Source organism: Aythya ferina, assembly GCF_964211825.1.
Source record: "Aythya ferina genome assembly, chromosome: 9".
In the NCBI taxonomy this organism is placed as follows: Eukaryota; Metazoa; Chordata; class Aves; order Anseriformes; family Anatidae; genus Aythya; species Aythya ferina.
The window spans coordinates 25,905,680-25,931,155 of NC_140305.1; the positions used below are offsets into that span (position 1 = coordinate 25,905,680).

The 25,476-nt window shown below is 38.3% G+C and overlaps 1 long non-coding RNA gene across 14 annotated transcripts in view; it reads right to left on the reverse strand.

Moving 5' to 3' along the window:
* The window catches only part of LOC311441673, a 149,127-nt gene that overhangs the window by 89,874 nt on the left and 33,777 nt on the right, over window positions 1-25,476 (reverse strand). For all 14 annotated transcript variants that reach the window (XR_014696130.1, XR_014696131.1, XR_014696132.1 and 11 more), the window contains exon 2: window positions 16,356-16,446. This is a non-coding gene — a long non-coding RNA (uncharacterized lncRNA). The remainder of the gene's footprint in view (window positions 1-16,355; window positions 16,447-25,476) is intronic.

Genomic DNA, 25,476 nt, shown 5'->3' on the forward strand with positions numbered 1-25,476 from the left:
TTTGCATATTTTAATGGTTCTTGTTATTGTTTTTACTAATTAAATAGAACCACCACAAACAAACTGACTTTTTCCCAATTCTTTACTGATATACAGTTGCTTCACTGACACTCATACAACTGTAAACTCATTCAATTTGTCCAGTAGAGATTATACCAAGTTAAGCTGTCATTTAAAACTGTTTTTCTCCCTCCTCTTCCTGCCCCCGCCTTCTCTCTCTTCCTTTCTCAAATCATTCCAAGCCAAATTGCTTCAAACTCATGTGTTTTTTTTTCCATTTTATTATTCAGCTTGCGCGCCTGTCAAACAAATGAATTCTCTTTGATTTGTTTTGTTTTTTTGAGTGTGTGGGTATATTAATTCTTTGAATTGCATGCGCTTTTGTTTGTTTAATTTTGTAAATAATGTTCTGCGATTACTCAGTGTTGTCATTTTGCAAATAAAACTAAATGGCAAACTTATTATTGGAGAATGATTTACATACTTTTACCCATAGGAACTGGACTTAATTAAAGATGGCAGACATATTTTATTACGGGTGCAAAAGTTCTCCATTACTTTTACAAACACCACACATTTTTGTAAAACATGACCTGATTTATAACACAAACTACACCAAGAGGCACATTCTAGATTGAACCTAGCTATGTAAGACTCAGCAAAAATAACATCAACAAACAGATTCTTCCTTTTCTGATTGTTCTGGAAAGTTTGTCTTCTAAATGAATGTTTAGCACATGCAGTTTAACTGTTTGTCCTTTCACAACTTGACTGTAATCTCTGCATCTACTGATGAGAACTACCATCCAAGGACAAAAGAGAAACCAGATGAACAGCACTATATGGAAAACACAACCGAGTTCTTCTAAAGTGATTAACCAAGCAGCAGATTACAAAGAGACTTCTCAACCCATGTAAAAACTCACAGGTAAACAGGTAGGGCAAAGAGGAGATACCTCTTGACGCCACTCTCAGACACGCCATCAGACAAGAATTCCAACTTCCCTGCCAAATTCCTCTCTCACCTCCAACCCACAGGTCCAGAAACCTGTACTCACTATCCAGATCCAGACTATTTTGTTTCCATGGAACTTAGCCACAAAATAGTTTCTCTAGATAAAGCATTAGTTTGTGCAGCTGTTGACAAGAAGCCAAGGATCTGTGTTGTCTCAGCAACGCACAGGTTGATAAATCCCAGAACTTATTTCAGGAATTTAATGATACAAATTGGGTTGTTGATCATAAGGCAGTTGTGATGTAGGGATATATCACCTGTATCCCTGGTTTTCACATTTTCAAGGCTGAGGTGATGTCAGTGCAGCACATACACCTCAAGATGTTCAATGAGAGTTCAGATGGCAGGCTTTGTCCTGCAAGTGGTTTATTTCCAGTCTTCTCTTCCCTACAACTTATGTTGTGAGTTCGGGAGCTGTTACTATCACGCTTATCTGAAGTCAAGAGAACAGCAGCATTTATCTATGCAAGAAAAAAAAAAAAAAAAAGAACAAGGAACTTGCTGCAGTTGTAGTAGGTATCTCTTAACAGGAGAGTGATGATTAGGAGCTGGTGTGATCCCTTTGCTCCTCACACAAATTCTGCCTCCATGCAGCCACCTCCTGGGCTAATCATCTGTTCAAACTCTCTCACCTATAGCTATGGTAGATATCCATAGTAGAAATGCCCAAGCATTACCCATTTTGCAGGCTTCACAGTGCTCCCTAAGGGTGGCTGAATAATTTGTTTTGAATAATCTGCAAGAATAAATTTACCATTTTTTAATGTATAATTAAGGAAGGAATCATTCTACGCTCTCCTAAACTTATTCTACTGACAAGTTTCTTCCGGGTGGTAAATGCAAGTTCTTATAGTTGCCAGCACTGTGCCTACTTAAAAAGTTAATCCATTCCTCTTTGAAGGTTACGAAAATGCTAAGGAAAACAAGATATGAAGGCTTAGGTAAAGTGGGAGGTTCCAAATCACTGGAGCTCTGCATATTACAGAGCCCTGCTACATCTGCAGCAGCAAAACACTGCCTGTGAATTTACATCTGAGGGAGCATCCTGACCTCCATCCACCTTCTCTAATGATCACAGTTCTGTCCTAACTGGGAGATGTTTGCTGTGCTACTGTTTCCCGTTAACTCTTTGTGAAAGCAAATGTTCCATCTGCTCTTACAATAAGATATTGCCACAGCACTTGGATGAGGGGGAAAAGGACAAGGCGACAGTGGGCCAGGAACACTCCTGTGAGTAAAGATGTCGATGCAAAGATGACCAACCTATTTAAAATGACATAAAGCAAAGATCTAAGAGTGCCAGATCCATGACCCTCATATCCTACCTCCATTACCTGCTCTGCAGCCCTTCGCCCTTTCCTTGCTGGCAGTAGGCACGCTCCCCGTGCAGCCCTTGCTGCTTCCCAGCAATGAGCAGCAACACATTGCACCAGCCAGTGCCACGAAGAAAGTCCTCTTCTCAAAAGCTTTGTACTTAAGACAAGCAAGAGCATCGGCATGCATTCATAAGCTCTGCCATCTGATCCAGTTTCCACTAACAGGGAAAAAAAACCATTCTATTTAAATTTTTGAATATAAATATAATTAATCTTCAGCTGTCCCTTTGGTTACTGAAGACTGGTTAGGTAGTTTCCTATGCATTAGGTAATTTATATTTGTCTAGATATTGAATAAATCTGAAGAAAGAAGCTCAAAATCCACTCAGGAACATTAACTCATAACAATTACAGGCTTCAAAAACAGAGGTCATGATGGAAGAGGTGAAATAAAGAGCTACATTTCTGTGGAGTTAAATGAACTCTTACTAGAGTCTCTCTGCTAGAACTCAATTCAATCTATTACCCCTCCTTTTTTGGAAATTTTTTGAAAAGTCTAAAATTTTTCTTGAATAACCCCCAAGTTAGAGCTTAAAATTAGCAAGATGCTCTCAGCTGCAGACTGATGATAACTCTATCATTTATTGCAAAATACACAAATTCTGAGCACATCAAAAAGAACACAGATATGAGGGTATAGTTGTTTCCTTTGGGTACAAATTGTAGAAATCGTAGCTCTACTTCACACTACTAAGTGTCTAATGACACATACTTCTTTACATACAATATTAGTGTCATCAGACAGGAAGGAAAGGGCTGACTATGGCAAAGAAATTCAAGCTCCTAGTTCCCAAAGCAGGTTCTATACCCTGAAAAATGAAAAAAAAAATAATTTCAAGAAAATGAATCAAAATACTCATCATACACGTAAGAACACACAAGGAAATATTTTAGTCTGAATTTCTCCTATGTATATCACCGTATAACCATCTATAGGAGTCATTGCAACAAAATCTGTTGCCCGTGTGCATTTCTAAACTAATAAACAATATGGTTCTTTGGTAGCAGTTAATTGCTAAATTTATTAGACCATAATAAAGCCACATGAAGAAATGACAAAGAGAGCTTTCCTGATGTGACTCCAAATTTATTTTATAACCAATTTTATTTTATTCTTTTCCCCAGAAGTAACCTGCCATACTGTCAGCCAAGAGCTCAGCTTGACAAAGCATTTTTGTATCAACAGCTACTGTGGAAATACAAGGAAAGAAAAACTGCTTCCTAGGGAGCACAGTCCTGCAACTTATTCACCCGCATGGCTGAAATGTATTCAATTTAGAAATTGATTCTCCAGTCTTTTTGCCTCTATTTGTTTAGACATTTAGGCACTAGGTAGACTCACTCCCTGTAAACTATAAGTCTATATGTATATATACTATAAATTAGATATGTATATGGAATACGTTATTTTTCAAAGGCTGAATGAGAATATAATCTACTACAAAAATGGGTACTTCCGTTCAAAGTTGTGATTTATATCAATAAAACTTTGCAATCCAAAAACAGGCCTGAGTGCAAGTTCACCTAGGGTTGTCTGCAGCTGCTGATGGTTATAGCAGCCATCAACTCCACAAAAATGCAGTAATAGTTACTTTCAGATGTAGATTGAAACCTACCAGGGAGATAGAGGCAGATGCAGATCTCCAGGGGCTGAACTGATTTGCCATTCCTGTTAGTTATAATTGAGAGGGACTAGCAGAACTGGGCTAATTGTTGCTCTCCTCCCAGCTATTACCATTTGTTTTACCTGTTATTATGGAGATTTAGGGAAACCTGCTCTCACCTAATAATCAAATTATCTATGCAAAACTACCCTAAATTATTTATTCTCATCTTCCCTTGGAAACTATTAGGAGAGATCATTCTATTATTTGTTTTTATTCATTCTTTCACAAGCTTTAGTATTTTTTATTTACTTATCAATCAAGTTAGTAAAAAAAAATTGTTGTTGCTTCCCATATAATTGTAATACATTGAAGATATGTATGCTAATAATAATTTTATTTCCTTAGTATCAGAATTAAAGGTGACTGAGAATACATAGCCAAATTCCAGTCCCTTTGTAGCCAGCACAGAACTTGAGGACTTATTTCCACTGTCAATAACACCAAGGACTTGGCTGAGTTGAATTATCTTTTCTTATGCAGCTGAGGTGCTTGAATCTGCCAAAGTGCTCTGGGTGCCCAGCTCCCATTCATTTCAGTATACAATGGTTTCCAAATCCCAGTTTGGACTGAACTGCAGGAAGCTCTGAAAATCACTGGTCATGCAAAGACTAGACCATCCTCTTAAATTCTGTTTGAAGAGCCCTCCCTTACGTTCACGAGAAAAAGACAGATGGCAAAGACACAAGTTGATGTGGCCAGCCACCTTGCTTTGACTGAAGCACCCTGCCAGGAGGGAGAGGTGAGGAGACACCCCAAACATGACTTCTCTACCCTTTCTCAATGCTATTTTTTTTTCCCCTACAGAAGAGGAGAAATCATCCCCAGCTTCAAATACAAAGGTAAGTAATGCCCCTTATACAAACTACGAAAGGGCAGGATATCTGGGGAAAAAAGTAACTTCCTCTAAAATGCAAAAAAAAACAAAGTGAAAAGACTGGCCTTGTACTCAGATTAAATGTCCCCTTGAATGTGTGACTATGGGAAAGCTTTTACTTTATTTCAGCATGAGCTGTTCTCCAGGAGCTGTGTATTTCTTCAGTTTTGAACAGGGATTTGCTTTGATAATTTAGGATGGGATGGAACAAAGTAAGCTCTCACCTAGCTACAGCCTTCACCCACCTGTGTGTCTGGAAGTGTTCTTGTATAAAATTAATTGACATAACAATTTACTAGACCTGAGAGTACTTGTTCATGTAGTGGCAATGTATATTTAGTGTCTGCTATTAATGAGTTCTTGGAAAACTTCCCATAAGATTTCTTCGGGCAGGGATACAAGATCCGCTATATCCATAAAACACAATAGCTTGCAGCTGTGTTAGCATGCTTAGAAGCACATTAATGACACTATATTATTAAGCAAGTTCAAAGAAAGAGCAAACCATTGCAAAATCCTTCCTAGGCCCAACAGGATTTTTAGCCCCCTAACAGAAGCTCTTCTATCTACTGACTCAGTGTTGTTCAAGGTCTCCCTGAATCTCCCTATGCAAGATGCCAAAGCAGGCATTGAGTGACATACTGCGCTGGAGGCACAGCACTTTAAAAAGAGGTTTTAAAGGGAAGTCCAGACCCTCAGGCACAGCTGGAAGCTCCCACCAGGTACTGGAGACAGTGGTAGTCAGGGACCTCCAAGGGGTGCAACTTACACTTCACTTTCCCTTCCAAGATGAGCAATTAGGTGTTGCCTAAGAGAATAAAGTTGCCTAAAGTCACTGTTTAAATGCAATTAGTGCCTTTATCATGAAAAAGTTATCCCTAGACTCAATATAATTTCACAATGAACTGTGTTGACTACTCTCATCACAGCTCACCTTAGTGATCTTATTAATATTAAAAGAAAACATCCAGTTCCACAGTACAGACCGACACATACAAAGCTTGAACTGTAGTTCAGAACACAGCAACATTACTTGAGTTTTCCACCAGAAATTCTTTTTTGAGGTAGCCCATCATACAAGCACTGCTACCACTCCAGTTTCACAGCTAAATCCCACAGGATCTGAAATCTCACCCAGTGTAACCTATGCACTTCAGCGCTGCCTGGGGAAAACAAAAAAAAAAAAAAAAGAAAAAAGAAAAACACCACAGATTCGGCCCTGAAAACTGTCATGAAAGGGCTTCTGGAGCTGCTAGGCAGAACAAGAGGTAGCCGAATAGGAGAAGAAAGGCCACCAATAGGCACAGGCTGAACAGGACAGAAGAGCTTGGGGAAAACAGGGGACAACAGGAAGGGAAGTAGAAGGAGAAGAGGGCTTGGTGTGCCCTCTGGGGCACCAATGAAAACAATTTGTGAAAGAAAAAAAAAAAATTTCTCTACAAGAAAGTGAATGGAACTAGTCTAGGTGAGATGTAGAGTGGAATAACCGGCTATCCAGCAGCACCAGAAGTTCTGTAGTACTCCCCATAGAAGCAAGAAGAAGGTTCATGAGTTTCAAACAGGAACATCACACACCAAGAAGTTTCAACTGAAGTGCGCACACCCTTGTTTTCACTGGAATTATCCAAACATGAAAGAGTCACGTCAAGTAATCAAGCAGGCTAATCCCCTGGAAATGACTATCCATAAAACTCTATGTGGGAAGTGGGATGTCCCATCAGCTGCACTAGTGTCCACAGTAAAAAAATCCATTTTGCTTATAGTCAAAAAGAAGAAATTCAATGACAGATGGTCATCCTAAGTGTTATGAGTTGTCTCCATATATAATGAAAAATATATAAACCTTCTGTTGCACAGTGCAGGAGAGAGGTTTGAACACCTGTTCCAAATTATTATGATACTATAAACATTCTTGGAAATTGGAAGGCCCTGTGTTTTAAGAAAGTGAGAAGTGCCATTGCCAGCTAAACTAAATTGAGTAGGCTTGGGTCCAGTAAGCAGTGAAAGAGAATTATGTGTATAGCCGCTGGCATACAGCTGATAAGAAAACTGAGTGGGCATAAAGTTTAAACCTAGCACTGCAGAAATCCTGTCATTTTATGAAGTATATACATAAATTAACCGTGCAAATGATATTTAATGTACTTCCAATGTTTTCTTTTCAGACTTGTCATCTCTGGAATCCCTCCACAGCAAAATGGATCATCTGAAATGTCCAAATTAAAAGAAATATTAGGTAGGTTTGGCTAAAATTAAAAAAAAAAAAAAAGTTTTCGTCCAATATCTAGCAAAGACCAACTGAATTTTAGTTCACTTTAAGGAACAGAAGTTGTTGCCATTTCATTGCTTCTTGCAAACCCATTCCAAAGATGGATCCAAGTTCACCTCAGTATGCAATAAAGTTGTCAATATCTTTTGCTGATTCCTTCCAGAAAACATCTGCCTCCTTGAAGCTCTTATAAGGAAATGCTGACAAATTACTGAGGGGCAGCATATCCCATGATTAACCCAAAAGGGATACACCACTTGCAACAGGCTGTGACAAGATGTTTTCCCAATGCCTCTATGCGCAGCAGGTCAGGCACCGGGAAACACATGTTTTAGTTCCATCACATAGGTACACATCTGTTATTCAATGTGAATTGCTGTTTCTACATCATGAAGTGATAAGTATGCCAGTACTTATTGAACAAATTAAAAGGGAGAATCTTTTCACCCTGCAGTTTCATAAGTTGAACAGATACAAAGAGCTCCTCTGAAGCACCATGCAGTTGATGCAGCCTTTTACCATCCACAACTACACCGACAGCACCATTAGATATTAAAGAAACATAAGGAAGGCTTTATTAAGCAAATGTATTAAATTGATTAAAATTTATGATTAATGTTCCCAATGTTTTAGGCAGGCATCAGTATGCCACCTTTCAACCTGGGGAACAGCTTACACGAGCTGTATTTAGATTGTAACCATGTCTCCTTTAAACAGCTTTTGCATGCTTTCTGGTAGCATTGCTTGCTTGTATAATGTATACTATTAAAGTTTGTGTCATAACAAACTCAAACAGTGAAATCAAGAAAATTCTATTGCAGTACCTCTTACTTTTCAGTTATAGTTTAATCCAGGAATAGCAGCAGAAGTAAAAGCAAACAGAGCAGAAAAGTATGGTTATACATTTTCCCCACACAAAGGATTTGGGGTGTAACTCCCAATCTACAGAGAGGAGAGGTCCTCGAGCACTGAGATCAACATAGCTCCATCAACTTTGTTACACTTCAACTGCAGTTAAAGGAAATAGCAGCCAGTTAATCATAAACATTGTGCAGTATTTGCTTGGGTGAAAGACAGTATTTGAAGTAGCCCAAGTGCCATACTGGCTGCTTCATTTTATTATTCTACTTCAACTAAAAGTAAAAGACTTCCTTATAATTGGCTTACTTTCTTTTGGCTGAACAGAATTCAACAAGTCTATTCAAAATACAAGCAGACAGGCTGCGTGCTTTTCAGATTTGCCTTTCAAAGCCAGACACTGGGATTACAAAACTGACACCCACCTCTTTCCTGTTTAAGATTATGTGTGGGGTTTATATATATAAAAGTTTAATACTCAAATAACAATAATAAGCCAATATATGTGTACTTTTCAGCAGTACAGAATTTTTAATCAGTTTATAACTATTTAAACATATCTAATCTGTTCTGGGCATAGAAGTTATTTTGTAGGGTATTCCTCTCTATTCTTCCCAGAATGTTGACAAAAAATCTAGAGTATTTTTATGAATTAAGTTTACTTTTTATGCTTTACTTTACATGCTATGATGCCCAGTCAACTTTTTAGCTTGCCACACTCCTGAATATGACTGTTGACTGTACCTATGCTGATCCTGAAGAACCGAACCTATGACAACGAGAAAACCAGGCACCAGTAGGTCAAACTTGCCTGGTATGTATCGTCTGTAAAGTCACTCACAAAAAAATAAACACACTTGGTAGGGTATTTCCAAAGCCAAAAGCAGTACAAGCAGTACTTAAGACATACTCTTTTTGTGGTGAGACTCCATAACTTTATCTGCTAGCCCTTAAACCAAAGGCGGTAAAAGACCAGTCCATTTACTAAAATGGAACATAGCCCAAAAAAATCTAGAAGATTGTGTCTACCCTGCACATGCAGTTGCAGAAACATGCAGCACTCAGTCTGCTTCAAACCCAAATTTTTGTTTCCTGAAATAGGCATTGTGGGCAGGGCAGCACTAGTTCGAGTTGAAATCACATTTTCAAACTGCCAGCTTTCAACTTCATTTCCTCTACACAGATTATTACTGCTTTCTATAAAAATAAAAGCCTGAAGGATAAAATTTGGCATTACTTAACATATTGATTAGAACTATAGATCATAATCAAACAACAGTATATGGCATGGCATTGCATTGTCAATCCTTGCTCTAATGCTCCCAATAAAATGCTGAAGTACAACCAGCATCTAGCTTCACACAACACTTTCAACACACCGGTAATTGATTCATATTGGTCTATAGAATTAGGTTTTATCTATGTGAGTATATCTCACAGTGTACAAAAACAGAAATCATCCTTACATTATCAGTTTAGCAGTTAAAAACAAATAGAAACAAAAAAAAAAATGCAAACTAAATTTACTGGGTAGAAAAGAATGCCTTTCAAGGTGTATATTATTTTCCAATACTTAACGGGTCTAAAGGTTGCATAAAATTCAAGTAAGACCCCTGACACAAACTGTACTCAAACACTGTAGGACATCGTCACAATTTAAGACACTATTACAAAAATCTGTTATAAGCCTATGAGATAAAATAGAACCTCGTTTGATATGAGGTACTAGCATAATCTGCAAAAGCAGAGGCAGTTCTGGGGCTTGCTGGGATGTCCAGAAAATCTCTGTAGGCCAGCAGGCCCCAGAACAAGCACCATGTGCCATCTGCAGCACGTGCTGGTGAGGTCACACATCACAACCACCCTGCACCCAGTCAGCCTTTGGATGGTGTTCCAGGTGTACATCTTCAAGAGTGGTAGGAAGAGAGACCTCTGAAAGCACACTGGGACTTCTCCCCACCATCTTCAATGGCACCAGGATCAGGACTACGGAGAATTTTACATATTGAAGAAACTACACACATTAAGTACACAGATTCCTTCGCTGCTTTTGAGACAGTATGCAGACAGTCACCACCCAAAGCAGCGGGTCTAATTTGGGCAGTTTTGATGACCAACTTTCAGCTTTCACCAGCCCAAGGCCACCAGTGTAAGCAGGATAAAAACCATCTCCTACAGCACAAAGTGCAACTTTTTGGATGAATTTGCCAGCCTACTTTTCTACTCACTTAAACATTCCTGAGTTTCTACTTTACTTACTTATTTTAAAAAAATTAATCTGAAAGACCTACTTTTACAGCAGTAACATCAATATTTTATATTCTCCCTTTTGCTGTAAAGATACCAGGCTGATTTATATGTTGTTTTAAAAAAAAAAAAAAGTACTGAACCCATCATATTATGTAATATAAAATACCACCTTTGTCTCCAAGGGAACATCACATTTTAATCCAAAGCTACAGAAATAGTCTGAGAATTAAACCTCCAACAAAACTCAGTGGACAAAGTGTTAAGATAAAGGAAACTCTCACATTCCTTAAAAATGAGCTTGGTTTGCCACACAGCAATCCCAGAAGGACTTTAGAAAATTATTATTTTATTTCTCTGACATAATTGGCACATCAGAGTGACAATGCACGTTCAGTAGCGTCCTAAATTGTCATAAATGATCTATTTTAAGTGGCTGAATAAAAAGCCATTAAAAACGTGGCTGCACAGCAATACTGATCATCAGCAACTCTCAGCCCAGCAATCCATCTCTGCCAGCAGGAATTTTTATTCTACCTTCTTTTCGTTCCTTTATTATCCATTTGTAGACTGACCCACTTATTGGCAATAATGTCGGGATTCTTTTTTTATTACTACTACTACTTTCTATTTTAGGAAGCAAAGCCTAATAACATTGTCAAAGTGTGCACTTAAAATATTCCTTTACATATGAAAATATTTGTAGAGTAGATGATTTCATGATGAAGAAATGACACACAACCAGTTAGACAAAAGCCACTTGGCCATGTACTGACAAATCTCTAGCGTACAGGATTCATGCACTTAAGGAAGCTGTGAAAATGTATACTTAATCACAGAGAGATGACTGCTACTATGGGTTTTTCTCAGGAATCCTCTGCTAACATCACTGGAAAGTTCTGAGCACTGGTTTAAGCTTTTTGCTGTGAGATGATACGTATCTCACTTCTATCCCCAAGACAATTTTGCAATGGTGCAAGAGTAATAGGCTTAAACAGAAGCAGAGAAGATTTAACCAGGGTACTGTGATTTTTTTCTACTACTGAAGAGCGCTAATCAGTGAAATGTTATTTAGGGACCTCCATCAGGACAAGTTTTTAAGAAGAGGTTAGACAAGCATCTGCCAGGCAGGCAAAGAGGCTAGAAAATCTCTCAGTTGTAGGAAAGAGGGCAGAAGGGGACCTTCCTAGGGGCAAAAGTTCACTAGACTTTCCCTGTGCTTAATTCAGTAACTTGCTCGCTGTCAGTATTTTAGCTAAAAGTTAGAGAGGCCAAGTGACCTTCCCTGTGGGAGAGAACAAAGCCAGTGCAAGAAACAGGATTATAAACACAAATCTGGAACTCATGCACACCCCTTCACAGCTCTCCCATTACATATCTGTCATCTCCATGTACACACGCACATAACCGTATATTTGCACAGACACAAATATTCAGTTATATGACCTGAAGGCAGGAGGCACTCTGAAGGGCATATCAATGCCTCGTGCTCTCCCTGGAGCAGGGCAGGGATGCTTCCATGCAAATCCCCTTCGGCAGCATAAAGCAGCTTCCACTTAATTCTTTGGGAACAGCGGAGTTTCCCTCCTGGCCTTGCCAGTGCTCTATCCTTCATCCACCAGAGAATGCTACATGGTATTTTATGTGTTACATTTTTATGCACACTTTATCTCTCCTCCTTTTCAAGTTTTATTTAATAGCAAACAGCTTGTCTTCTTAACAGTAAAGAGCAAAGTGACAGAAAACAAATTAGTTTCTAAATTTAACACTGTGTTACGTTGCCAAGGCAACTGAAGATCTACAATTACACAAAGCAAATAATACCCACTTGTAGGAGCAGAACCAAAACTAATTCTAGAAAAGATTTGGTCTTGGAATATAATTACACTCAAATAACAAACTAATAATTTTAAAACTACATTAGCTCATCAGGGTTGTATCTGGTTGCATTCAGGAAAGTCAAATACTCCCAGGTTATACTCGGGAAATGGCTTCCTGAGAGACAAGCAATGAAATCTGTACTTGCCAAGTAACAAGAGGTTTATATGTACTCCCTACAGCAGTCAAAAATCATTTTTGAATGCAAATCAATCGTGTCTCAGTACCCAAAATTTTACAAGAGAATTGTTCAGCTACCAAAGATGTATGGGAATAAAGCAATGGTGAATACCAAGTGAACTTCTTAAGGTCCTGGTGGCAGTGTGATCTCCAAAGGGGCACAGAAGGCAGGAGAAAGATTTTTTGTTTCAAAAATATCCCATTTGTCCCCAGGTACAAAGGCAGCCACAGAAAAAGCAGCAAGAGAAAAAAAAGAAATAACAGCACTAACACTGAATGTCAGCGAGCTGAGTGCCCACTGAAGGGTGCTGTGCAGCACCTGTGAACAGAACTGGGAGCTTATCACTTTTCTGAGCCTGCAGCTCCACACCCACAGGAGCCCACATGGGGCTGCCTTTATATATAAACAGTTCTGAAGTGTGGGAAATGAAAAAGGATATCTGTAACCAGATGCCAAGTTCAGAGGTAACAGGCACTTCTGATTGGCCTTCTGGAAAGGATACCTTAGTGAAGAAGGCATTCAAAAACCCCATGTTCTAAAAAACAATTATCAGATTTAAAGTAGGACCTGAAAAATGTATTACATACAGGTTATTTTTGCATGTTCCTAACTCGCCTGGGCATCTTACTGTCAAGTGAGTAGAGGGAAGCCCTTGTCTCCAGATGTGTCCAAAAATGTTTATTATTTCTTTGTAATATGTCATAATCCTGCAGCGTGACTGACTAGCCTGATGATGTTTTTGAAAACCATCTGCCAGTTGTCTTTTTTGTCTTTTTTTTTTTTTGAGGTATAACCACAAGATAAATAGTATTCCTCACTAAAATAGACATTGCACTCAAGATGAACCTTACCTCTTCCAACTCCCCCTTCTGTGTGCCCTCTTGTATAAAAAAGCTTACAAAAAATCATCTGCTGAAAAGAAGTTATGCAAAATATATCTGCACTGCGGATGTCAACCAAGCACGCAGCATCCCTTCAAAATTCAGACCCTCCAAGGACTGTTCTAAGTGAACTCACTTGGGCTCTGCGAGAGGCAGGCGTGGATCTGAATACCTAAATGACAGGCTTAAAAATGTAACCATGCCCCTCTGTAATTTGGTGTTAAGACCTCTACGGATACCCACAAGCTAGTGAAATGCTGCAATGATTGTCTAGACAGGCCTGTAAATTACCTGTGAGGGGTACATAAAACACTGCTGGGTACCAGGAAGCTCTGAGCTTTAAATGCTATGAGACCGGGGAGCTGGAAGGGCTCCTGGGCCTCTCCCTGCTAACAGTCCAAAACTTTACTGCACGTCAGCACTGCCCTTACAAACCTGGCTAGGTTTCTTGCCCAGTATTCCCATTCCTCCTGCAGTTAGATGCCTTTCATTAATTTTCAGCCTAAATTTATTCAAAAATAGTTTTTAAATCACTTGTCCAACTGACAAAAGTGTCCTCTGGAGTTTACCCCCTCCTTTCCCTTACACCCAGATGTATTCATACACAGCAATCATTTCCCTTCTCAGTCTCCATTTTGTTGAGCTAAATGAGCAGAGCTGCTTCGGCCTCCTTTGGGACTGGCTCTTCTGTCCCCCAGGGAGACCAGCAGCCTTTCAGGGCATCTGCTCTGGCCCAATTTTTGCTTTCCCCAGGCACTGGTAGGCACAGCCCCAGACATATTTTCAGCTGAGGACCCGACAGCACCTTTCACAACATACTGCATTGTATTAACAGGTCAGGAGCATCAACTAAATGCCCCAAAGGTCTCTCTCTTCCTGCTGTTGCTGAATGATATTCATGTTGTTAGTCCTCAGGACACGACCCTGAACTTGCACTACTCAATTTCATCGTAATTCTATTATTCTCATCTTCAACACCATCCAACTCTGCCTAATTAATCCAATTTTTCTCAGCATTGACACCATCTTCTGGTTTTATGTCATCAGAAAATTTCATTAGCACATTTTTTACTTTAGTGCCAAAGTCATCAGCCAAAAAATAACATTTCTCTTAAACCAGACTTTCAAGGAACTCCACTGATAGTTATCCCCTTGCCCAATACTCTTTCAACACAACCTATTGTTCTCACCTCTTTGGTTCATTTCTTAGGCTCTTTACAGTTTTCCTATTAAATCTAATTATCTCCTGTTTAACTACTAATTGGCTTCCTGGAAACTCTGCTCTGTGATTTAGTCTTTGGAGACTAAAATAAATTTGCCTGTTTATGTGGGCAGGAACAGCGTGCTGCCCAGATTTGTGGGACTGGCCACAGTCAATGTGCCATCAGAAGGCACAGAGGGCAGCAGTCAAAGCTGCCCCGATGCCTTTTGTTTGTGCAAGGACCACAGGCTGGGCCCAGCATCCTGCTTTACACCATCTGGATGGCTAAACTGGCCATGGGGCTACCTACATACCTGAATTTCCCAGCTGGCTTAGCACCATGAATGGTCTATCATCTCCCTACTCTTTGATAAAGAAACACTCCTTAAATGGTAATTAAAAAACTTCTTATACCTAACACTAATTTTAACACTAAGTTTGCACTATTAAAATATGAGCATGAGACACTTTTTAGGAGACTCCCCTGGGCAAAATAGGTATTCCTATAAAAAATTTTTCAAATTGTTCCTTTTTCAGAAATGGCACTGATTTCAGCAAGGTTACACCATGGATTAATGTGACCCACTCTCTTTGATGCACTCAAAGCAAATCAATCTGTCATGGGTCTCAAGCTGTGAATACCTGCTCAAATAATTAAAACACTCAGCAGGGAACTTATTCAAAAGGTCAACTTTTAACAAAGATGAATTCAATTATATCTCATACCCATAAAATTTGAGACAAATTAACAGAAAGCAATGGATTACCCAATGCATCTCATACCAGCATTAAAAAAGCTACTTATTTACACAAGTAGTTGGAAAGAAATGGCACATGCACCTCAAACTCATTTATCATGTAAAATTAATGCAAGATATTGCACTGCTGGTCCCCCAATGGACAGTAAATAAAAGCATTTTACTTTTAGATTACTGAATCTTTATGAATAAAAGCTGTTTTTATGTTGCAACATGCTTAAGTTAAGTATCCCTAGGTGCAGATAGAGGATTATATGGTACTAATATATGTCTTTCTTTTGCAAAGCTTTTGTGGAGGCATCTAATTTTCAAATCAAAGAAAGACCTTTTTCATGCAGCCAATGTGTACATGGTGCAACACAAAGTGCCCCTCTCTTTGTACTGTAAGTGTTTCCTGGGCGAGCAAAGGATGAGATAGATGATATCTAATAGACTAATTCAAGAACAGGAAAAGTTTTCAGTGAATACAGCTGAAACAAGAGTAAGCTCTGAACCCAAATGGGGCTGAACTCACCACCCCACGATGGTGTTCTATGGGCACTCAAAAGCAATCCAAGGAAATAGAGCTCAGTTTGCTAGTCATATTTATGATCTGTGTCACAATCACTAATTGACATTCTTCAGAACCGAGACACCTAAAAATTACCTAGCTTGATGAAATAAACTGATTTATCTGAATTAATGTAATTTATCATTATATTCTTCATTTCTTCAGATAATAAGCATGAAACTGGGAGTTGAAAATATCAATATCTAAAAAGTAACAAGTGCATATTTCTGAAAGTGAATTACTTTCAAGACTTCTTTATTTGACTGGCCAGCAGAGCAGTAGCTTACATGCAACAGCAAGGTGAAATTTAAAATACCACATTAATTTTTGTTAAACAAAATTGAAGGAAGACATGAGAAGAAATTTAAGAGAGAGTCTTCATTTCACACTAATTCCCTGAAAATAAGCAACATCCCAACTTATTTCAGCAATTTTTTTTATTCTGAGCAATGCCCTACTCTAATGGAAAAGATCTTTGCACTGATGGCACTTAAAGGCAAACTGGTGGGGATCTCCAATAGATTTTAAGCACCTCCACATTAGAAAGTGAGAGGCTGAGACTTAGGGTTAGTATTTACCTTTACATTTAAGAAATCTTACCTCTTACTAGGAAGGAATAGTTGGAGTAGTCTGGGTTTTCTGCTTGGACTGTTTCCCCTCTAGGAAATAAATATTCCTCGGTGGTGTTCACCTATAAAAGAAGGAAAACTGCTGTCAGATAGCTAATCTTTACTACCCCAGACATCCACCTTTTGCAATAACAGGGCATGAGCTCTTCCTGTGGAATCCGTAAAAGTGACTTATTGCATCTAATGGGAAGAAAGAACTCAAAGACTACAGGTCTTTAAAGAACCTATCAGTAAGGTAATATTAACAAAACAAAAAAAAAAGCAATTAATCAGAATAATTCACAAGACCATTGCAGGGATAACAAAGAACTGACACTGAAGTTCAGTACTGACTGTTTTGGCTAACAAAACTTCAACACAGTTACTCTTCAGGGGGATCTTGGGACCCAACATACAAACGGTAAAGCTTCATTCTCTGTAAAACAAACAAAACTGCACATTTTCTACACCAAATTATTTTCAGCTTTTTCCTTTAAAAAAAAAAAAATTCCAAAACAAAATGCCTTTTCCCCCTAAAATTTACTAATTCTCGTGGATAAACTTCATGGGTTCCACCCCACTTCTCTGAAGATATTCAGTACTAAGATAACACATTTGATGCATATAACAAGTTATTGTCTTCAACTGTGCCCTCATAATTACAAAAAAAAATCTTCATCCTTAACAGGAGAAAAGATATATGATGGGAGAAATGCTGCTAGGTCAAGATTAATGAGCAGAGAGAGAGAAAGAGAGAGTGCTGTCTGAGGTGCTTGCAAAAACTGAATGTTCCCTTCACAGAGTGTATTTCATTGCCAGAGATCCAAACCTCTTCTCACTTGACCTTTAACAAATTTCTGAAACTCACAGGGTCACAGCTTTTGCTAATCATCTACCAATCTTGCCATGCTTACTGCTAGAACAGGAATCTACTACTTGTAAGATGGATGATGGAGCAGAAAAACCATCAGTTCATCTGAGAAGGGTAAATTTTTCCTCCTTTGATGATGGATGAGAGCTATTTCTTTTTTCTTCCTCTTCATTTCTCTCTATTGCCATGCAAGAACTTCAGGTAGGAAACTAGCTTTGGTGCTTCCCAGAACCCTCCTCCCACAGCACCCACATTTGCAGGCTCTGCTGCTTGCTTTGACATGCTTTCAGAGAAACTCCAGTCCCACTGAAGATTTCTGGTCACTGAGATAGTTTCAAGACTATTCTGTACTGATCCTCAGCTCAAAGGAGAAACTAAACGAGATGGAAGAGGAATTAGTAAACTCAGGCAGGCTGAATCAACATTAATATAGTTGAACCATCAACACCAGAAGATGTTTTGTGTTGCTCCATAACCCTGTTTGACTCATAAGAACAGATGTGAGCATTCATTAGTGAAATTAAGGGCAGTATATTATTTCTTGAAAATGAATATCATTGAAGCTAAACTGAAAACTGCATGGAGGACTACGGAAAAAAATAAACTCCCTTCTTCACGGCCTCTTGACTTCTAAGATTCCTCATCAGAACACCAAAATATATTCTTCAATATATAACTTCAAGATTTATGGAGGCATACAGTGAATATAATGTGAAATATGTCTTGTGATGTTTGTGGACTGCATATTTGTAAAGAATTCAGAAGATAACAGAGTAGACTAACACAGGAACATACATATTATCAAACAGGAATTATCTTATTGTTCTGTGATTTTTAGTAATTTTAGATTTACTTTGCATGATATGAAAGCCAAGTTCACTGTTGAAGACAACACTTCAAGGCAAATAAGACATGCAATGAAAATTATCACTGGTCTATAAAACAACTATTGACGGGAGGCTAGAGGCTAATTAAAAAGAGAAAAGCAGAAAATACTGGGAAATGTGTGAAAACCATCAGCAGAGTTTAGATGCGCATCTATGTGGGATAACATAGGTAGATCAGGAGATGCAAAGGGTTCTCTAGTCTGGGATCCTACAGCTCTGTCCCACTCTGCAGCCCACCGAGTCACAAGACACAGAATTGTTTGTTCCATGTTGGAAGAAATGAAAGAGGTGCCATAGGAGACACAGATATGCAAAGTTTATCTGAAGGACTTTTTGTTTGTAGGGTGATATTTTTTTTTTCCAGAATATTCTTTTCTGTAGAAACTGTTGACATCATTTAATTTTATACTCTCAACGTGAATGGAACCTCAGCCCTGAGCAAAACTGGATTTGTACAAAAAAGTACAAAAGTACATATTCTGTTTTCATTCAGATTACATTATATAGAGTATCTTAAAAAGGGTAAAAAGAAAAAAATGTCTTTTAAGCAGGTGAATTGAAGTTTACGGACAGGATGTAATAACTGCATTTTTGTATAATTAAATACATATTATTCTGTGGTCAGCTTTTAGGTAACAACTCTACTTGAACACTTCAGCTGTAATATTCTTGCTATTTGGGGATATACGATCAATCCTTCCACTCAAGGAAAGGTATCTAATGTTTTTTCTTAAATTATATGTTTATTTTCTTTGCTTGCTGGCATTCTGAGCACTTGAACTTAACATAATTAGGAAGTTACCCCAAAAACATAAACAAAGCCCATTTGTTTTTTAACTAATTCAATATGTTTGGCACACATTCATTTGAAAAAAAAAAAACATACTCTCCTTTGCAGCAGCTTAGAAGCCTAATTATAGGCAGAATGCTCATCAAAAACAATACCTTCCCTGTAGTCCCAGGAACAAACACTCTTGGAAGCAAGCTATTTCAGGAGATGTAATTTTCTGTGACTGCCATCCTTTCTCACTCCTCCCCTGCACCTCTGAATGTGCTGAGCAGGTTGTCCACATCCACCTTCTCACCCTGAATCCACATTTCAGTCTTCCACCCAAAGTCTGGAATTACCTCTCCCAGACTTAATCCTGAAGTTTATTTTTCCTCTTTCTCTAGAATCTCCCCATTGATATCAGGCATTTACACTTGCCTGAGCAGGCTGCTCTGCTAGCTAGTCTCCCCATCCCCTCCCTGGTTACAGCAGTCCCTCCTCACTGCCATCAGCCTTGCCTGGTTTTAGCCTCAACATGATCCATCTACACTCAGAATCTAGCCAGCACAATTAACATTGTACACCTAGGCAGACAACCTGGTTCCCAAAATAATATTCCACCTTCTGTTGTACAGTATCATTGACCACATCATCTACCTGAGAGCTCACCTCTTGCCAGATCAGTTTTTCAGGAAAGAACTGTCTCTTTCTATACTCTAGATTGTTCATAAAACACCTCAGGAGACACTATAATATAAATACACTAGAAATAAACCCCTTTACAGAAAGGATTCAGAAAGAAGGCTATGTTGCTGCTCTGTATCTGATAGCTTCAGTAGGCTGCACTATTAGGTGAAGTCCGTTCACCTTCAATCTGATGTTTATAGTCTAGGAGTGATGTTGCTGAAAAAAGTCAGGAGAAATTTCAGACTATTTATAAGGAATGAATTTTCAAGAGGTGCTGAAAGCACAGACAAAAGAAAAGTCCTCATCCAAAAATGCTCCATCCACAGTGACCAAACACATCTGTACCTGCAAGGTTTTACAGATCACACTCATGGGTATTTTTCCTCTGGTTTTAGTATCAAATGTTTTTGAAGAATCAGCGTGCAAACAATGGTTGATATGAAACATGGAAAAAAAAGGAACAAAACAGAAGCATTTACACAGAATATTCAGTTGAGCCACATGCCTTACCACACCCATTGGCTGTGGCGAAGCAGCAACTATGTTCTTCCAGTTCAGTGGGATGCAGATTATGTAGATAACCTCATATGAAGTGTGCCTTAGAACTTCACTAAGCCAAGAGATAAGCAGAGACTTAACTGGATCCCAGGAGGATTGAACACTTCCCGAATGTTGACTGATCACAGAGCACATCCACAATGCCAAAACCTGATGTTCCTCAATCAACCCAGACTGGACTAAGTAAATCTTCTGTAGTTTCTGTGGAAGCCATTGAGAAAACATCTGTGCTAGAACCAGCATGGTAAATCAAACAAAGTATGGAAAGTTGGGAGGGAAATTGTAAGAATGAATTTTCCCAATAGTGTCTATTGTCTTCCAACTTACAGCTAGATGCTCATAGAATTATAAAAACCTATTTATAAAAGTGGATTTATAAATCCACTGGAGTCCAATGGAATTATAATAATTGATTATATTATGCATTATGAATATGTAAAGGATAAAGACTTAAAACACATGGGCAAAATAGCCATATGTCCTCAACTAAAGCAGGATTATCATTTGGATCAAATTGTTGCTTCATTTATTTTGAAGCATTATATACAATTTAAAATCCCTTAGATAGTAGTGCAGAGATTGTCACCACGTTCCTCTCAGGGCAGCAAATAAATGAATTATGGGGAGGATCAACACAGGCACATACCCCGAGCAGGGATGCTGCATATACCTGACTGCAAGAGGCAAGTTTCTCAGATCTCACAAAACTGAGATGAACTTTTTCTGGCATTTCTGTTACAGAAGGATGAATACAAGGCAACACTGTGCTACATAAGGTAACTTCTTTGCAGTTACCCCCGACTGTCCCCCTGGGATCAGCTGTCCCAATCTATCTCAGACTACAAGTACAGTCAAATTAAGCTCTTATTGTCAGTTCCCCCTTAGACATTCAGATAACACGAGAATAAACCACCCGAAAGCAGATTTCTCTTGGTCCTATTGGCATAAATCATTCCCAGATAAGCTACTTGCCCTTTTAGCATCCCTCTGGGGAGGATACCACCTTCTTCCTTCCCTTTCCCTCTAAAATGGAGCAGGGAAGTAAGATTAGTGACCCCTCTTTTGGTATCAAATGAGGGTAAGAACATTGTCCTTTTCATTTATATTTCATATTCTCCTCCTCTTTTCTATAAAAGAATCCATGCTCATTTTTGTTTTCTTTAAGTCTTTTCCTTGTAGGCTGACCATCTGCTGCTAGCACATAGATCAGAGATCTTGGTGAAGCTACACTGGTGCTTGCACTTTTGTCAGGTTTAGGCTACATCCTAGGCAAATCAGAATAAAACACTTAGAACTGTTAATTCATTTTCCCCCAGCAACACCCAAGAGCAAAGCACCTTAAATACTTTGCTCTCTTTGTTGCTGTACTGACAATCAGAATTAGCAATAAAAAGTAAATACTTCTCCCCCCACTCCCCACAGGTCTTCATTCTACAAGATCCTTTTGGGAATTCCTTGTTAACTGAACCTGCAAGTTCTATCCATTGCCACCCAAATGAGCCAAGTTCAGAGGTCTGAAATATCCAAGTTATTTTCATGATTTTCTTCTAGGGTACAATTTTTTTTGCAGCCTGGACATCCAGAAGGACATGCATCTTCACTGATCCAAAGAGGTGATAAATTCAGTATCCTTCATCTGACCAAAGACATTCATTTAACTAGGCATCTAACACCAAGCCATCAAAAACTGTAGAAAACCTATTGCCAAGTATTTATTATCCTAATCACAGAAATAAGCAACATAAGTAATATCAGTATGGTTTATTTGATGAGAGCTTTGATTTTATAGCAGTCATTTTCATTGAAAGTTATACACGAATTGTGCAGCAGTACCATAATATGTTCAGATAATGAGACTGCAAGTCATGCAGTGACAGTAAAGTCCCTTTAACCTTTGTTTACAATATGTGAAAGGCTTTTTTTTTTTTTTAAATGAATTACAGTACATGGAAAAATTGCTATGAAATCTCAGGAAGTACTGGTGCCACAAGTTATGCAAATTAACTATAAAATACTAGAGAAGTCAACGTTATGTCACCATCTTGATGGATAGAAATATGTTTAGGGCTGACAGGCAATCTGGAAATTACCATTACGTCTCATTTCCTCTTCTGAGAGTTTTTGTTCTTACCGAATGAGGAAGATCTTGACTATCCTGATCAAACAGCAGAAATTGGCTGCCATCTTCTGACACTTCACTGATAATGTACTGTAATTTTGCTGAAGTAATTGTCCTGATTCTGTTGTAGAAAAGCCCTTTTTAACTTTCACAGGAGAATGAAATGTTAGTCAGGACATCGGATATGATTGGTAATGTCCTTAAGAAAATTACAGCACAAAATCCTTCAGTACCCACAAAATTACCTAAAGTTTTCAAAATGAAGAGACCCGCTGAAAACAAAGCATGACATGCAAGAAAAACCATGACATTGAAATCTCAGAAGTATAAAGAAAATGGATTCATTTTGTGGCACTTGGTGTTTATATTACAATTTTACACTGAAAGAAATAAGATGTTAGAGTTTCTCATATCCAATACAGTGTACAGATACACTGTACTATCTTATTTCAACTCCTCTTATATAAAAGTTTTGAAAATAATTCAAATGCTCTGGTCATGTTTTTGCCCACATACATATAAGGTTAAAGGAGCCTTACCATCTTAACATTCACATCCTTTTTCACATCCCGAGAAAGATGTGCACTGCAACAGCCTGCCGACACAATACCCCTTGGCTTCACATAGCAAAAGAGGAAAATAGCTATAAAACCAGGATAAGCTTAAGTCTGGATTTTTGCTTTGCTTAATTCCACACTAGGGAAAATTAATAAGCACAGGTACTAACAGATTAAGTAATAGCGTCCCTTAGGAAAGGATGAAAGCAAAAGAGTCATTTAAATATTAAGTAGATATAGGACTATATTATATAGTGCAAGAACTAATCCTGCCATTCTAGACAACAGGCAGCTTAGAGTGACATTTTCTTCCATCATTGACCTCTGCAAACAAGGAGGAACCTGACAACTGGCATAGCTGCAGATATCTTGTTTATGGGGGTGTCCAGATACACACACAAGAATATTACTTTGTCCATCACAAAAGAGCACAAACAGTGGGGTGAGCTGCAGAAGAATTGTTATACATTTGCTGGATATTAGGTCAGGACTGCATCTGTGGTTTTGTCCCATTGAACTGCATCTTATTTTAAAAAAAAATAATATATATATGTAAGATTATTGCAATCAAAAGGAGTGTAATTACAATCTTCTATAATCACATATGCCATGCATATGTTAAAAAGCCAGGTTTTTCATTTAAAATGCAGCTTCAACCATAATCCAGGTAACACCATTCTGTACCATCGCAGCTTTCATTCACCATATTAGCTCAGCTGCAGGAGTATCTATTGTTAAATCCCTTGGATCTTTTTATATATCATCCCTATCCCTGCTGACTACAATAGAGCAAACTGTTTTCACTCAGTCTTCTCCTTTGCTCATCCACACAATCTGCTGCACATGGACTGAGAAACAAGCTATCCCAAATATGACAGCAAGACAAACAGAACTGTATTTTGGGGAAAAAAAAAAGTTAAATACATTTTTATGGCATTAGAGAAGTAATCTTTTGTTGCTGCAGAGAGAATTGTTTTTCTTCCCCTCCTCCCAAAAGAGGGAAAAAAAAAACTAGGAAATACTAATCTTTAAATTAAGCAGAGATGAAGTCAATTCAAAAAATTCATGTTGAATTTTTGTGAATTCTACTAAAATTTCATACCAAACCTCTCCAGTAATCACTGTGCTAAAAATACTGCTGAATTACAGCATTATGGCATGCCTCTTGCCATGTCCAATACTCAAAGAAATTCAAAGAACTTTTACAAATCAAGTGCTAGCAAAGCCATCTCTTCTGAATGAGTTTTAGAGTTTTTTGACTTGGGTCACAGCACAATACAAGTCTATTTTCTCCATGGTATACAAACATCAATATTCTGTTTATGCTGTTAGCAGTCATGTAAATCTTACTAGATGGGAGCAACGAGCATCAATGCTTCAGCCTACAAGTACCACTTCTAATATCAGTCCTGCTTGGGCTCCTGGAAACCTCTTCATCATTCCCTCTCTCCCTCTATGAAGCTCCTCCCCAGTATATAGTTCATGAGAAACTCACAGAAGCAAGATCCCCTCACCTGGGGTTTAAAACAGTAAAGGCAAGGATTTCAGAAACACGTTGAAGGAAGGAAGTGCCACATGGAAGAGTTCTTTACTTTTTATCTTGATGAAAAAGAAAACAGGCAGGGAGAATGAGAATTTCTATACATGAGTCACACTCAACCCAGTGAGGGATAAGCAGTTCTGTACACACCCATGATAAACATCCAACAGCAAAAAAAAAAAAAAAAAAAAAAAAACTGATTTTAAGGAAAAATAGAAAAATTGAAAGAAAAGATATTGGAGAAAAATAAGGACCATGTAATATAATTTCATAAATGCATATATGTACACATATTTAGCCATTTCATATTTCAGAAAGAGAAGGCTGCTGCATATCAGCCATCACTCATTATACTTTGTAAATATTGACTTTGACTCCACAGTTATTTCTTTAGAGTTCTAGGAAAACTCAAGGCAAGCATTTCACCCAGCTCCTGTAGTCAAGCAACCAAGACAGTCACTAACCTACTGAGCATACCCAAAATCAGCCTCCAAGCAAATATTCTCCCCCCAAAAAGTGCATCCCCTAGTGCCAAATCTGTTGTTTTACAGACAGCTCAAATCAGCATACAAAGCGGTTGATGACTTCAAGCTTAGTAGCATGAGCTATTTGGAAAGCATTTCCCTAAATGGGACAAGTTTTCATGCAGTGAAGGGGAAGCAGAAGGAAATGCCCTTTGTTAAAGGTAGGGTCCAGCTCAACAACTGCTTTCTGACTGAACTCATGCGTATTCTTACAGAGGAAAAGCACAAATTACCTTGTTTACCAGATTGTTCCAGTTTTGCAAACTCCGCTGTCTTGCTTCCTGATTTTATAGCTCAGGTCTTGAAATGATGGCATGATAACATGCCCTGTAAATTCTACTGAGTGACTTAAAGCAACAACAGTTCTGTAACGTGAAACTGTTTCTTTTGGCATGGCAGAAGTTTTTGGTCATAAATAGGTAGAAGTTAGCTTTGACCACTGGCTTAGGATCAAGTGACTGCATTGCAGCATTATTTTATTATTTTTTTTTAAACAAATAACTTTTTCTTCACCTTTAGCAACATCAAGTCTCTGCATAAAAACTTGCAATATTATTATGCAACTCTATTGTCCCTTGTGAAGCATATATTTTAAAATACG